The 15,067-nt window shown below is 49.7% G+C and overlaps 1 long non-coding RNA gene across 1 annotated transcript; it reads right to left on the minus strand.

Annotated features, from left to right (window-relative positions):
* Nucleotides 1-12,922: 12,922 nt before the first annotated feature.
* LOC105883790 (uncharacterized) lies at nt 12,923-14,265 on the minus strand. Its single transcript, XR_012922173.1, has 2 exons — nt 14,052-14,265; nt 12,923-13,389 (listed from the first exon to the last, which is right to left on the minus strand). It is a non-coding gene; the product is annotated as an uncharacterized LOC105883790 (long non-coding RNA).
* Nucleotides 14,266-15,067: the final 802 nt, after the last annotated feature.

A 15,067-nucleotide genomic window follows, 5' to 3' on the forward strand; every position in this document is an offset into this window, starting at 1 on the left:
TCTGGCTACAGTCAAGGGGGCAGATGGCTGTAAAGTGGCTGCTGTCGCAGGAGGGAAAGAATGAAGTGGACTGTGGTGGTTTTAAAATTATGTCCACAAGTTCTTTGATCCTCATCCCTTCGAATTCCCCTCACGCTGAGTGTGCACTGGACTTGGTATTGGCTTCTAAGGACTAGAATGCAGAAGCTGGAACTGTGGGACTTCCAATTGCAGGTCACAAAAGACTTTGTGGCTTCCTCCTCCTCCTTTTCTCCCTGAACCACTTGTTCTGGGGGAGCCAGCAGCCATGTCAGAAGGATGCTCAAGCAGCCCTGGGGAGAGCCCGTGTGGGAGGGATGGATTTTGCAGGATTGAGTCTTGTCAGGGCCCAGCCTCCCCTTCTAGGCAAGTCGGAATCGGAAGCGGGCAGAGCTCACGGCCAAGCACTGGCCCCAGAGAGCTCTGTGTGTTTACCCTGAAGTCCTGCTATCTGCCTCTGTGTCAGTAACCTCACTAAGTTCCCAAGTCTGGGTTTGCCTGCCAGACCAAGTGTTTTTGAAAGGACAGTGGTGGCCCTGGGTGGCCCCTTGCCCCTCCTTGCCTCTCACGTAGGCACACAGGGCCCACAGCCACACCACCTAGGAAATGACAGGAGGGGCAGCATCTGAAGGGAAGAGAACACGACACCACGACAAAGCCAGAAAGAGACACCTTCTGCAAAACAGGCTAGAAGTCAAAAGGACAGGCTTGTCTTGCCCTCGGACATCGGTTTTATCCCTCTGCTTTTGCAGTTGTTTAATGTTGAGACAAGTCAAGTCGAAGCTGTATAATAAATGAATTCCAGCTTGAGATTTGGCAGGATTTGTTTTGCTTGAGGGAAGTTGTTTATGCTAACGGTCCCCCCCCTTGCATGGCTGGATTTATATTATACAGAGTCTTGTCCATCATCTGGATGCTGCCGTAAACAAGATAATCTTGGTCTACCGGGAACGAGGCCGATGCCAATAACTTTAAATAAACACAAGCACCAGCTTTGTATTTACATTGTCTGAGGTAACCGCTGGCAAGAGTTTTTAATGGCGCCGTCGCCCCTCCCTGGCTAAGGTAGTGTCGGCTTTCGGACTGACCTTGTTTGTGGAAGACTCACTCGGGGAAAAAAATTTCATATTTGCCAGATGAGCGCTACACCCAGAGCTGCATTCTTTTGTGTGGTTTTGGCATTTTTTAATTCCATCAAGTTAGCATGACCTCTTTCCGTTCTAGATGGAGCAGGGCACGGGTTGGGGGGATGGGGAAGAGTTTAGACATAAAATGACATCATGGACTCAAGCATTGGAGCCTTCACTGGCAAGGCTCTAGGTGCAAGTGGGCTCCAAGGATTATTTTATTAATAGGGCTATGACTCAGCTGTATGGAAGACATCGGTGCATTAAATTGCATTCCATGCGGAAAATAAATGGAATTTTGCAGAAGTCGGAGTGTCTGTTGCAACTCCAAACCAAGCAACCACAGAAACACACAACTCTTCAAGTAGTGATAAATGATCTCTGTGGTGGAGTGAAGAGAAAAGCCATTTTCCCCCAGTAATCTCCCCTGCAAAAGAGAGCGAGAGCTATGCGGACTGTAAGAGTCACACGCCAATCTCTGTTCAGGAACAGACGGAAAATGTGGCTTGCAGCAGCAATTGTTTGGTTAATATTGCAGCCTTCAAATGCAGGACATAAGAGATGAGCTTCTAAGAGCTGACCATGCTGCTTATGGAAAGTCATTCTGACGAGAGTGGTGTTGGGGGAGTGGGAAAGAGAATCTGAATGTTCCGTGAGGAGAAGCTTAGGAGTGAGGTCTTTGTGGTCCTTTGTTTGAGACTCTTAGGGGTTTGAAAATGTCTCAAGTCTGATTTATAAATCTTCAAACTGAGATGAACAAAAAGTAGTTATGTAATCAAAAAGTCAGGAAACCACTTCATAAGTGTTCACTTTAGGGTGTTTGGCTTAATTTCACACACAAGAAGCAGCTACTAGACTAGTCATTGGACTTGGCATAGTCCGTGGGCACTACATGCAACGGGTGGTTGTAGGCCCTGAGGCTTGGCTTTGCCTCTTTCTGTGTGAGTGAACTCAGGCAAGTTATTTAGCCCATCTGTGACTCCATTTTCACTTCCGCGTGTTAGGAGGAATAATAGCACTCAGCTCATGTGGCTATTGAGAGGATTGAATCAACTTTAGCGTGGCACATTGCAAGCCATTATTGTCTAGTACCATGTGGACTCATAGCAGATGCTCAAAATAGAGAGACCCAATAGGATAGCTGTATCAATGTGGGCTCAGTTGCAGAAAACAGAATCCACTCCAGCTAGCTTCAGCGAATTGGGCTTAATTATGTAAAATGACTTCTAGAATCAGTGGGAGGGCTGAAAAAAATCAACTCTAGGTTGAGCTTTCAGGGATGATCCCCAAAGACACCAAAGGAGCAGGAACTTCCTCTCCAGTAATCAAGAAGCAGTCACTACTGCTGTAGGCTCCAGAAATCACACAGCCCACCTAAACAGAGGCCCTTATGCCTTCTGGTGTCCACAAACTTGCCCAGAAACCGCAGACGCTGCCCCACCTCACTCCCATCCTCCCAGCTTGTCACAAACGTACCTGAGTGGCTAATTCAAACTCCCCTGCAAAAGTTCAGGTGCAAGAGAATTTGGTAAAGTTGATGAGTGTCCCAGCCCCCACATGTCGGGGAGGTGGCCAGAAGGAAGGTGGGATAAGGGCTGAGCCCCAGCCACCATGCTCCTACAGTGGTCTCGAAAGGGACACCTGAGGACAGGGAGAGTGGAACTATCGTTATGTTTTTTCTTCTCCCCCTGCCCTCACTCTCTCCTTGGATTCCTTGAACATTTTTGGCCATGAATGAATCCCAATGTGATTCTAAAAACTGTGCTCTAGACTAGTGCTGTAGAGAGTACTAGAAGATTCCAGAAATTTCTAAAGAGAGGGAAAATGGAAAATATGAGTAGAGACAAACTAGATATTGCTGGACATCTACAAATATTGGAGGGTAGACTTTCTTTTTTTTTAAGTGATTAAAAAATCCTTGGAAGCTCTTTTGTTGTTCAACTAGAGTCAGTTTAGTGTAGCAAACTAAAGTTTACTACGTTTACCCCAAGTTGGAGAAATTTTAAAAGTCTGAAGGCAGAAATTACAATGAGAAATCTGACCTGAAATTGTTGCTGGGGGCAGTAGTCAGGCAGATTAACCAAGTAAAGATTGACAAAAGGGCCAGGGTCTCTGGGTTTAACCCTCTGCTGGGGACCCACTTATGTACACAGTGGGGAAATGGCTGGGGCGGTGAAGAGAAATCCTTGGGACTCCTTGGTTTGGCAGCCCCAGACCAGCGGTGCATAGACCTGTTGGGGAAGCCCCGGTGAGACGGAGAGAACACAAAAATGCGAAGGTTGACAGTGTTGGGACTCAGAAAACAATATCCCCAAATGAAGGCCTCAGAACCACCCTCAAAAGCAAAAGTTTTTCTCTGACCTTCTCCCCTGACACTAGCCATAGCAACTAGGATCCCTCTTCCCCAAGACGGGTCAAGGAAACCACAGCTCCCTTTTCCCAAAGCCAATCATAAAGCCTAAAAATATTCTGTATAAAAAAATTTATCTGACCTACCTTGTTTGACTGTGGGGGAGAGACCTGCCCCACCCCCAGATGGAAGGGATGCTGCTCAGAGAGGCCAAGGAGTCTAGACAGTGGTTTCCCCACTCAGTCAATCAGCATTAGATCACACCCTTTTTGTCCAATCGTATTTCTACACAGTTGCCCATACTTTTTTGTTGAACCTAAGCATAAAAATGGATAATTTCCCCTGTACCTTTGGGTCTTCATTCTAAAGTTTCCTGTGTATACACATTAGATTTGTATGCCTTTTCTCCTATTAATCTACATGTTTTTTTTTTTTTAAACAGAGTCTCACTCTGTTTCCCTGGGTAGAGTGGAGTGGTGTCGTCATGTCATCCTAGCTCACTGCAACATCAAACTCTTAGGCTCAAATGATCCTCTTGTCTCAGCCTCCTGAGTAGCTGGGACTACAGGTGTGTGCCACCACACCTGGCTAATTTTTCTCTTTTCAGTAGAGACAGGGTCTTGCTCTTGTTCAGGCTGGTCTTGAACTCCTGGGTTCAAGCAATCCTCTCACCATGGCCTCCCAGAGTGCTAGGATTACAGGTGCGAGCCACTGCACCAGGCCTTAATCTACATCTTGTCAATAATTTTTCAGCAAACCTTTTGGGGGCCAAGGGGAACCTCAGCCCCTACAATAGGATTCTGACAGTGGGGGTGTCTAAACAGGCTTTATGTCTCTTTTACGCACATGTTTTGTGGGAATGGACACTGTATATGCCTAGGGGACATTCCCTTTACCTGCTACTGTAAAACCAAAACCTGCCAATGAAGTCCTAATGGAGGCTACAGTTAGGAAAGTAAGGGTTGAAGGAATTAAGATAAATGTTTGTAGGGGACTTGGTGCATTTGAACATGCTTTATGTGACATGGCTGTGTCTCCTTTACCTGACCGCATTACGGGGATAGACATTGCATTTAACTGTGGGATGTTCCCCCTACCTAGTACTGTAAACATGTAAATCTACCCTTTCAGCAATATTAACTGGACATGCTAAATGGGAACCAGTAAGATTCTGAGCCCGCAGCATGGAGTAGAAGGGAAAGTGTTGGCAGGACACTCTCCATGTGACAGCCCTCTGTGGACTGTTTACGGGGGCTTTTAGCAGAAGCCTGTGAGCACCTCCCGGAATCACGACTGGGACTTTGGACTACAGAATTTCTACGTGAGGGGCATTCACTACCTTACTATCAGACATTCCCTGAAGTCTCCCCTGTGACTAAAGGACATAATATGATCTTGAAACCTGAGATTTCCACAGTGTCTTGAGTGACACCAGAGAAAGGCTCTATCTACCAGGGACAGCAGTGCCCAGAAGAGCTCTGTAATAAAACGGAAATGGTTCGTGCTGGACCATGCTGCCCAGGTGCATCGAGGGGACACTCACAAGTGGGCAGCCCCTTTCCCCCTGGACTGCCTCTGGAGTTGTGTGCGGAGGAGTTGGATTCTTTCCACACTTGGGCGGCGCACTACAAACAGCTCCCAACCTACCAACCAAGAGCTGCTTGGTTTGTGGATGGCAGCTCCGAGGTGTATGGACAACATCTTGTTTGGAAGGATGCCACTCTTACTGAAGAAGGTAAAAACAAATCACTTGGTGGGCTGAATTGCAGGCTGTTTTCCTAGCAGTGATGGCAGGGTTAAACAGTGGTAGAAGCCTCTGTGTTTGGGTTTTACTGACGCGTGGGCAGTGGCCAATGGTGGGGCCGCATGGTCAGGCAGAAGGGCCATGGAGACCTGGCCTGTTAAAGGCATGCCCGTGTGGGGCACAGCCTTATGGAAACTTCAGGGGTGTTTTAAAGCAGGAAACGTCAATGCCCATAGGAAATCTCCCCTCCAGGTTTGGAAGGTGTCTGGAATCAACAGATACCCCTGTGTGCTCCCCTGAGCTGGCCACTTGGGTCCGTGAGATGAGTGGCTGTGGGGCAGGGACCGCAGCGGTGGAGAGATGGGCTGAGTCTGGACATGTTCCTGTTGCACCCGCTTAGGCACAAAATGTCAGCAAGAGAGACAGAGACTGCTGGCGGCTATGGGGCAGGCTCCCTGGTGGGAAGGGCTTGACCATGGCTGGCAAGTGAGATGAATGTGGGAGCCCTGGGGGGCCACAAAGGGGTCTTGAGAGAAACAGACACCAACTCTGGGCCGGGCGTTGCTTACCCCGTGGAAGATGCAAATGCTCGGAGTGCTACGGAAGCACCCGAACAGGAGATGTTGCATGGATTTGGACAACCAACTGTTGTTGCTTCAGACCAAGGAGCACATGGTACAGCCTTAACGTCCAATGGTGGGCCAGGATGTCTTTCTCAGAGTAACAGTCTGACGGAGGAGCAGAACAGGCCATTAAAGCATCAGTTAATGAAACGGGGGAACGAAGGCGTGAGGGCTGGCCGGCATGGCTTTGCGAGTGTGTGCTCACACTCACCATGAGAGGGACTAAGTGTCCCTATACGACACTTCTCTGCTGTTCTGGTGGCTCTGGGGAAGAGGGCTTGGGAGGAAATGGTGTGACTGTGCAGTTCTTGCTAAGGGAGGAGTACACTCGTGTAACAACTACAGGTTTTTTCCACGTCACCTCAACTTCTTTTCCCCTACCTGATGCAGTGCCCATGGACTAGGGCAGCAATACCAGTGCTGGAAGCTGGGGTGATTTCTAAGCAAGAAACAGTAACTATATTTTTAAAATTCATGTCAGAATTTCTAAAGACCTAACAGGAGGTGGGTTGTGCCTTTATCTCATCTGGCAAAATCGTCTATACTGCAGATGGTAAAAATAGCCCACAGTTCTGTAATGCTCGTGGGACATCTTCTATCTGGATGCCAGAGGACTGAGGCAGGTACCAGCATTGCTGCTTGCAATCCAGATCAGCACGATGGCTGATCCCAACATCCGTGACAGAGGCCAAAAAGGTTGGCTATTAATGGAGAGAAGGAGGAATAGTAGCTGAGGGTAAAGGAATAAATAAATGGGTTATGAATTCAGGGAAATCCAATATTACATTAATAACTCAAGAAAGGCTCAGAGCAAGAGATGACCTTGTCTCTTAGCTCAGTTATACCAGATGCCTGAAAGGGAGAAGCTGTGTGTTTGCTGAGACCACTCCTGCTCTTGGTATCCCAACCTGAGTGGCCCCACCCTGTGAGACATTCATACAAATATGACGGACTGGACTGATTAGTAATGACTAAATGGGATTCCAGTCATGTGGCAGTGTCTTGTGACTTGCATGTCCTTTTGGTGTAAGGAATTTGTGTTCAAAGACTCGGGATGAACTATGATACTGGGAAATACATATTTGGTCTCAGACCCTGTTTCTGGCATACAACAGCTAAAATCCTTGGACTCTCCAAAGTGATGTCTGTTTGTATGCTAATGAGTTGGCTGAGGACTGAGCCCCTAGGCAGCTTCAGGATGAGGCTGGTCACCTGAAAGACCAAGGCAGGACAGAGGGTTAGGATTCTTAATCCCACTCTCCAACTTCTGGGGAGGGGAGAGGGGCTGAAGTTCAAGTTGATCGCCTATAGCCAGTGATTTAATCAACTGTGACTATGTAAAGAAGCCTCCGTAAAAAAAAAAAAAAAAAAGGGCAGAGTTCAGAGAGCTGCTGAATAGCTGACCACACGGAGTTCCTGGAAGGTAGCAGCTGGGGTGGGCACAGAAACTCTGCACCCTGCCCATATACCTCACCCTACACATGTCTTCAGCTCTATCTTCTGTAACATCCTTTATAATAAACTGAGAAACATAAGTAGGGTGTCTCCCTGAGTTCCATGTTGTGAGTTACTCTAGCAAATTAATCAAACTCAAGTAGGGGGCTCATGTGAACCCCAATTTATAGCTGGTCAGTCAGAAGCACAGGTAAAGCGACCTGGGGTTGTGATTGGCATCTGAGGTGGGGGCAGCCATGAGGGCTGAGCCCTCACCCTGTGGGATCTGACGCTGTCTGCAGGTAGACAGCGGCAGAATGGAGCTGAAGGACACCCAGCTGGTGTCTGCTGCAAAGTCGATTGTTTGCTGGTGCGTGGGAAACCCCCCGTCACCCCCTACATTTGGTCACAGAAGTCTTCTGCGTTGATTGTTGAGGGGTGAGAACAGAGGACAGAGGAAAAACATTTGTTTTTTCCTCATGGAGGAGTAAAGAACAGCTCCTGGGGTAGGAAATGAGAGAGTGGGTGGCAGAGGTGGCGGCTGGTCTATCGCCCCAGGAAGGGGACGGATGGGAAAGGGCCTGGGTGTGCATGGCCGCTGTGCAGGAACCCCTGACTTGGCCTTTGTTCCATCCTGCGGCTCCTGCTGTGGACTGGAGGAGAAGCTGCCGGGGTAACCATCTCAGCAGGGCGTCACAGACAGGAGGTGGCTGCAGGGAAACCCTGCGAAGGCTCAGGAGAAAGAACTCATTCTCCTCACCGTGGGCACTTGAGGTTAGGAATCTGTGTGTCCTGGTGGGACATCCTGGGACTGTGCTCTTCATTTCAAACCCAACCAGAACCCCTGAGCTTCCAACTTTTTATTTCTTTGGCAAAATCATCTTCTCATTTCAAAAGGCAGGCGTGTAGGAAGAAAGCAAGCCCTAAGCCTTCTCTCCAGGTAGCTCTCCTCCTGGACGCACCTGGGGCCTTAGAGAACGACTCCAAGTCCAGCTCCGCAGGGGCAGCGAGTGGATGCCAAAGGCAAAAGGAGAGGCACGAAAAACTGACGCAAGCTTTGCCACGCTGCTGGCGTCTGCCTGGGCTGCGGGTTTGGAGGAAACGTCTCTTTACTGCCCCGCAGCAACTCAGTAGGCCCCGGGGCTCTGGAGCTGTGGGGGGTGAGGGGCAGGGGCTGTGCTCCCTGTCACCCCTGCCCACCCCTGCCCCTCACCCCACCCCAGTTCATTGTACGTAGGAAGCACCATAAATATTTCTTGAATTTAACTGCCTCATTCTCCCTGGATAAATTGGAGCCTACACTGAAATAAAAGTTCAAAAGGAAAAAAATAAAGCCTAACATCTTCCACGCTTCCCACAGCACCCCAGTCAGACGCAGTGTGCTCCGTTTGAAGTTTGTAGGCAAGGAAGGACGGGGCAATGGCAGGGAGAGAGTAAATAATTTTGCCCCATGCCTCCTAAAAGAAGCATACTCCCCATAATCTCATTTTTGTCCGTGCCCGTTTCCCCTGTGTCCAACAATGACTTACTTGATACAAGCAAATGCTCCCTGCAGTCGGGCAGTGCTGGGGCCGTGGCCAGGCGGGTGGGGGCGTCAGCTGGGCACATTGAGCTGGGGGCCACTTGTGACAAAACCAGCCTTATTCTTGGGGAAAATACGTGGGGTTTTTTTCTTGCCTTCCCACACAAAGGTGATTTAAACAATTCCCTTTGGCTCCAACTTTTTCTTCTCTGAAAAGCCATGTTTAGGTGGCCCTGGCTTTTTTGTGAGTTCTCTTTAGTATGGGGTGCACACACGGTCGTAATCCATTTTTTCATCAGCTCCTTGCTAACAAAGGCCCCTGAGCCCTGGAAACCTCCCCCACGGACGCCGATTATGGGTTTCCTGGTGTCAGTCATAGCCGGCTTGTCAGGGTGAGGGCGAAGGAGAGAGTGGGGTGTGTGTGTGTGTGTGTGTGTGTGAGAGAGAGAGAGAGAGAGAGAGAGAGAGAGAGAGAGAGAGAGAGAGAGAGGAGAGAAAGAGGGAGAGGGAGTTCAGAAGCGTCTCTGTGTGTGGTCTGAGGCTACTCCTCATTTCATGAAATACACGCTTCATTCCTGGCTCGGGTTAAACTCAAGCGTCACTGAATGAGTCCCTTATCCACTTTCCAAAACACTGAAGAGGTTTGAAGGGGCTCTGTGGGTAGAATGTTACTATCAGCAAAAGCAAACAAGCCAACGTATTTAGCTAAGCATTTTTTAATATTTAAACATCATAACCTGCAGCTATTCGTGAACAGTTGTGGCCAACAAGGAAGGCAAGCAGGAGGGACGTTCCTCGGGTGGGTTTGCTGTCCCTCTGAGGGGCAGGCCCTGGGGTCCTTGCTGCCTCAGAGCTGGAACTGAGGACGGGGGACCTCTTTGGACGGGGCTCCTGAGGCAGCCTGGAAGGCAGCTTGCTGTGGAAATCACTCACAGCTTCTTCATAATCAGATGTGGTTTAAGCCTAACCTAGTGTTTCACACACTTAGAAAAATAAAAGTCCAGGCAGTCCCTCCTTGTGGAAAAGGAAAGCTGTCTGATGGCAGCAGAATTAAAATGCTAAGCTGGGGACGCTGTGGGTGTCCCAAGCAGGGAGCAGGTACAACAAATATTATCCCTGTGTACACCCCCACTCCTGTGACCGACAGCCTGTAAAATTGGCCTGGGACAGACCACAGGCAGGACCCCTCCCTGCCCGGACAGGATGGCACCAGACACCCGCCCTCCAGACTTCATACCACCAGCTGGAAGTGGCTTTCTGGTTTATGGAGCAAGACGGAGCTGTAAAGTTGGTCGTTCTCAGGGCCAGAATAAAGTCAGCGCCCCCACCCCTCCCCTGAGCCAAAGGAGGTTTCTGGAGGCCCCGCCGGGCGCCCCTGAGCCAGCCGGAGCGCGGCCAGGCCTCCCGGGCCAGACTCCCCCGGTGCCGCCAAGGGTCTGAATGGGCCCCCTGTCTGTCAGAGCAAACAAGCTCCCCGGGTGGGGCCGCTTGGGCACAGCCTGGCTCAGAGCAGGCCGGAGGTCACCAGTGACACCAGGTAGGACAGGGGACTTCTCTCTGGAGGTTCCGTTAGGGAAAGCCTGCCAACGGGTTTGCCAAGGAGTTCACTCTGTGCCAGTGTTGTGGATTCACTGACAAATAGCTCCATTCAAGGAAGACGAGGCCCGCAGGGCTCTTCTGAAGTGACTGCCTCCCGTGCCCAGCCAGGGCCTCTCCTGCCCACCCCGGCTGCCACCCAGGCCTCCCCGTCTGGGCCAAGCTCGCCCGATGGGGCTGCCTGGCGTCTAAGCGCTCTGTGTTCCGGGACACGCAGTTTCCTAGCTCCGGCTCCTGTTTTCCTCTCTGTAAAATGTGAGCATTGATATCTGACTTGCAGGCCTGTGGTGAGGCTTAGAAAAAGACCATGACAAGTGTGAAGTGTCACCGCAGAGTCAGAGAACAGCGAACGCTTCATCCCTGCACCCCTCATCTCTTATCTTCTGCAGAGGCAGGACCAGAGCCAGTGTCTTCAGACTCCCAGAAGTGTGTTCTCCCCACTCTTTCTAGAGGCTCCCATACAATGTCATCCCGATTTGGTCCCAGGAACCCAAGTACATTTACTTCAGCATTTAGCTCCTGGCCCCTGTTCATTCACCATGGGGAGAACTCTCTGGCAGCTGGGACATGTCTGAGAGCCTGTGGGCTCAGCCATTAGAGCAGGACTGACACACCAAGCAGACTTCTCCCACTGATGGTCACCAGGACCCAAATTCCAGTGAGGAGACTCTTCTGCTCCTGAAGCCGCCATGTAAATCAGCCTCAGTGAAAAACTGTGGGCTGTCAAAATGACCATGCTATGGACTGAATGTTCATGTCCCCCTCAAATTCATATCTGTAAGCCCTAATCCCTATTATGGTGGTATTTGGAGGTATTTGGGCCCTTGGGAGATGATAGGGTCATGAGAGTGGACCCCTCATGATGGGATTAGTGCCCTCATACAAAGAGGCACAAGAGAGAAGCTGTCCCTCTCCGCCAAGCAGGGGCACAGGACAAGGCACCTGTCTGTGAACCAGGAAGAGAGCCCTCACCAGACATCAAAGCTGCCGGTGCCTTGATCTTGGACTTCCCAGTCTCCAGACCTGTGAGAAAGTCTATTAAGTCACCCAGTCTGTGGTATTTGTTACAGCAGCCTGAACTAAGACCTTTAGTAGCAAACTGGCTGCATAAGTTAAATATAACCATACAATGAAATACAATACAGCCATTATCAAGAATGAACTGGCATGGCCATATGCTAATTTGAAAGGATCTCTAATAAGCAGGAACTAAAAATAAGAAAAGCCAGAGTTGTGGGTATATAATAATTTCTTCTATGTAAATAGAAAGTACATGATCTTTGCTGACTTAGGAATGAGCTCTTTTTATGCCAGGATATAACCATAAAACCTTCTTTGGGGGAGGGACAACTGAGATTTCATTGTATGTTCCTCTGTACTGTTTGATTTTTTTAAAAGTCTATGTACCTGGTGCTTTTAGCTTGGATGAGAAGAACTGCATGTGCTGGCTCCCTGCAGTGAAGGATGCTTGGAGGGGGTGTTGTTTAAAACAAAGGAGTTTATCAGTAGGAGGGAGACAGGAGACCCCTGCCCACATTCAGCGTGTTTGCCACAGTAGGGGCACTTGTAGCTCAAGCTGTTTCTGGTTAATATCACCAGCTTCCAGACAAATGGAACGTATATCACATGCCAATTATGAGAATCTCAAGAAGGAAACTAACTCCCTCTTCTGTCTGTCCACCTACTTGACCACGCCCCACCCATACAACTGTAGTGTCTCCCAAGCAAAGGGAAAAAAGAGAGAAAGGAAGGAAGGAAGGCAGCAATCCTGCTGCCATCAACAAAATACACCCATGGACTAAATGGGGCAGATCCACCCTGCGTTTCCCTTCCTGTCCTCCGTGCCGCAGCTCAGCACTCAGGGGAGGGAGATATAAGAGATGCCGCAGATTGTCTTGCTCACGTGTTGAAAGCCAGTTGTTGGCCATGGGAGAAGTCATTTTTCCTGGCACTCAAACAGAACATAGGCAGTCAGGCCCTCTGGAAGCTGCCAGGCCACTACAAGGTAAAACTGCCACTGTGAAATGCACCTCCTAGAGAGAATCCATCGGGAAGCGTGGTTTCATGTTTCCCAAACAACTCCGACCTCTTCCAGCTCCTCTGCCCTCTGCTTTGAAAGAAATGATGGATTCCAGTCAACCCGTAACTCCTGGCTGTTTCCTAAGGCCAAGGCTCTGTCGTGAGTGTGAACGTGAGGTCGCCCCTTTCCGCACGCGGTCTCCAGTCACTGGAGCATCATCCTACCGGCCATGGGAGAAGCAACCGTAACTATTGCAGGGCTGAACGGACCCAGCCAACAGGCCAGTGCTGTTGTCCAACCAACAGTATCTGCTTTGGGTCAGGCCACCTGGATTTTATTCCTTGGGTTACAAATAGCTGGAGGCTAACTCGGGACAAACCCTTTTTTCTCCTTTGCTCTGTGTCCTCACCCCACGGCAGGTGGGGCAGCTCACACTTGAAGACCATGCAAATGAACTGACCAGGAAACCTCTCTCTGGCATCCGTGCCTAGGTGAGCATGCATATGTTTATTTGGGGGTTTCACTTTTAGGGCTAATGAGAAAAAGCAGTGTTTTCCAAATCGAAGTAGGTGGGAACAGGAAGTGAAAATGAATTTGGAACCAAGGACCCTTGCTGGATGGGGAAGGAGAAGCCATCTTGCCCATGAAGTGCTAAGAGGAAAGAGGAAGTTGGGTGACTACAGGAAAAGAGAGGAAGAGCTCAGAGGCCTCGTCCTTGTTCTGGAGAAAAGAAGGGTCTGAGTGTGGGAGAAGGTATGAGTAAAGAAGATTGACAGGGAAAGGTCCTTGAAATCTCAAGTTGACCAGACCACAGGAAGAGAGAGGGAGCCTCGATTGAGGCGAAGCAGTGGGCTGGCCCTGCAGAAGCTGGAAACTGTGTTTTGAGGTACACCGTTGCTGGAAGACGCTTCTCTCTGCTGCCTCCCGGCAGAGTCCTCCGATGCTCCGCTGGTCCCTATGGGATGGTTATAATAAATGCCAACCAGACAGACATCCAGATTCCTGCTCTGCTCCTGGGCTCCCCACAAGTCAGCCACGCTAGGTTTCCAGCTGGTTTTCTAAGGAGCTAGAGATCACGCTGGGGAAGAGCCCACAGAGAGGACGGCAGAGAGGACAGCCAGTGTTTCCCAGCAAGCGCCTTCTGCTCTGCAAAATCCTGTCCCAACGTGCCAGACCTCCCAACACACAAATGAGGGGGAAGTTGGGGTGCCCCAGGGGAAGGAGCAGAGGAAGAAATGTCACCCAAATCTTCTGGCCAGGGAGGGCGGTGCACCCTCCAAGGGGCCCCAGAGTCTGTTGATGCTTACTAGCCAACATTTCTGTGTGACAAGCCACCAGCTCTGCAGCACGCGCTGCTTTAAGCATATTACTCCTAACTCATTTCATGCTCACTTCAGCTCTGCAAAGTAGATGTGTGTGATTATTATCTTAATTTCTACTTTATGGATGAGGAAACCAAGGCAGAAATTGATTTAGTAAGTTGCTCAAGGTCATACAAATTGGAAGTATATTAGTTAACCTATTATTGTCTAACAAATCGCCACAAACTTAGCGGCCTGGAGCAAAGCACATCTACTGTCTCCCAGGTTCTGGGGTCAGGAATCAGGCACAGCTTACCTGAGTGACCTGGCTCAGGGTTCGTCACAGGGCTAGGATCTCATCCGGAGGCTCGACTGGGAAAGAACCTGCTGCTAAGCTCATGTGGCTGTTGGCAGGTGGCTGTTCCTTGAAAGCTGCTGGAGTGAAAGCCTTGGTTCCCTCCTGACTATTGGCCAGTGGCCCCCTCAAGTCCTTGCTTCTGGGGCCTTTCTATGTGGCCATTCACATGGAGTGGTTTGCAACCTCACTGCCAACCAGGGAGGGATCCTGCTGGCAGGAAGTTACAATCTTATGCAACATCACCGCAGAAGTGACACCTCAACACTTTCACCATATACTACTGGTTAGGAGCAAAGACACTCAGCAAGAGGGACTGCACACCGTCAACACATCAGCAGGCTGTCTGTGAGTCTGTCTGGCACAGTAAGCCATGTGCTATATTTAAACCCAGGCAGCTTGTCACCAAACCTTATATACCCAACCACTACACTTTTCTCCTGGTGATGGTCTGCCATAGCACCCAGATCCTGACCCTGTACCTGTCCCTCTTTCATGCCCCCATCCCTGGCTATAGAGCCCTACTGAGAAGTAGCAAAGCTCTGCTGGCTTCTGGCCATCAAGCTGCTGATCAATGAATGAAGGGCACAAACCACTGTCAGAGGATTCCTAAACGCCCCAGACTCCATCAGGAAGGGCTCCAACAGGAAACAGAAGGCACATTCAAATTAGGATAATTAGAGAAGAGTTTCTTTACAGAGGGGCTACTTACAGGGTGTGGGCAGGTGCAGGCAGGCCATGCAGGAGCCCTGGGCTGGAGCAACTGAGCTGTCACCAGCCCCATACCCAATGGAATGAAGGGCAGAAGCACATTTATGGTTAAAGTGAGGCAAGCCTACTGCTCTGTGTCATTCTGAAGCTTCTGTAGGTTCCCACTTTAGACCCAAAGCCCAGAACTTAACCTATGATAACAATACTATTATTATTGCCAGAACTATACCGCCAAGTTATATCTTACTGATCACTTTAAATGTATT

Source organism: Microcebus murinus, chromosome 12 (genome assembly GCF_040939455.1).
Source record: "Microcebus murinus isolate Inina chromosome 12, M.murinus_Inina_mat1.0, whole genome shotgun sequence".
In the NCBI taxonomy this organism is placed as follows: domain Eukaryota; kingdom Metazoa; phylum Chordata; class Mammalia; order Primates; family Cheirogaleidae; genus Microcebus; species Microcebus murinus.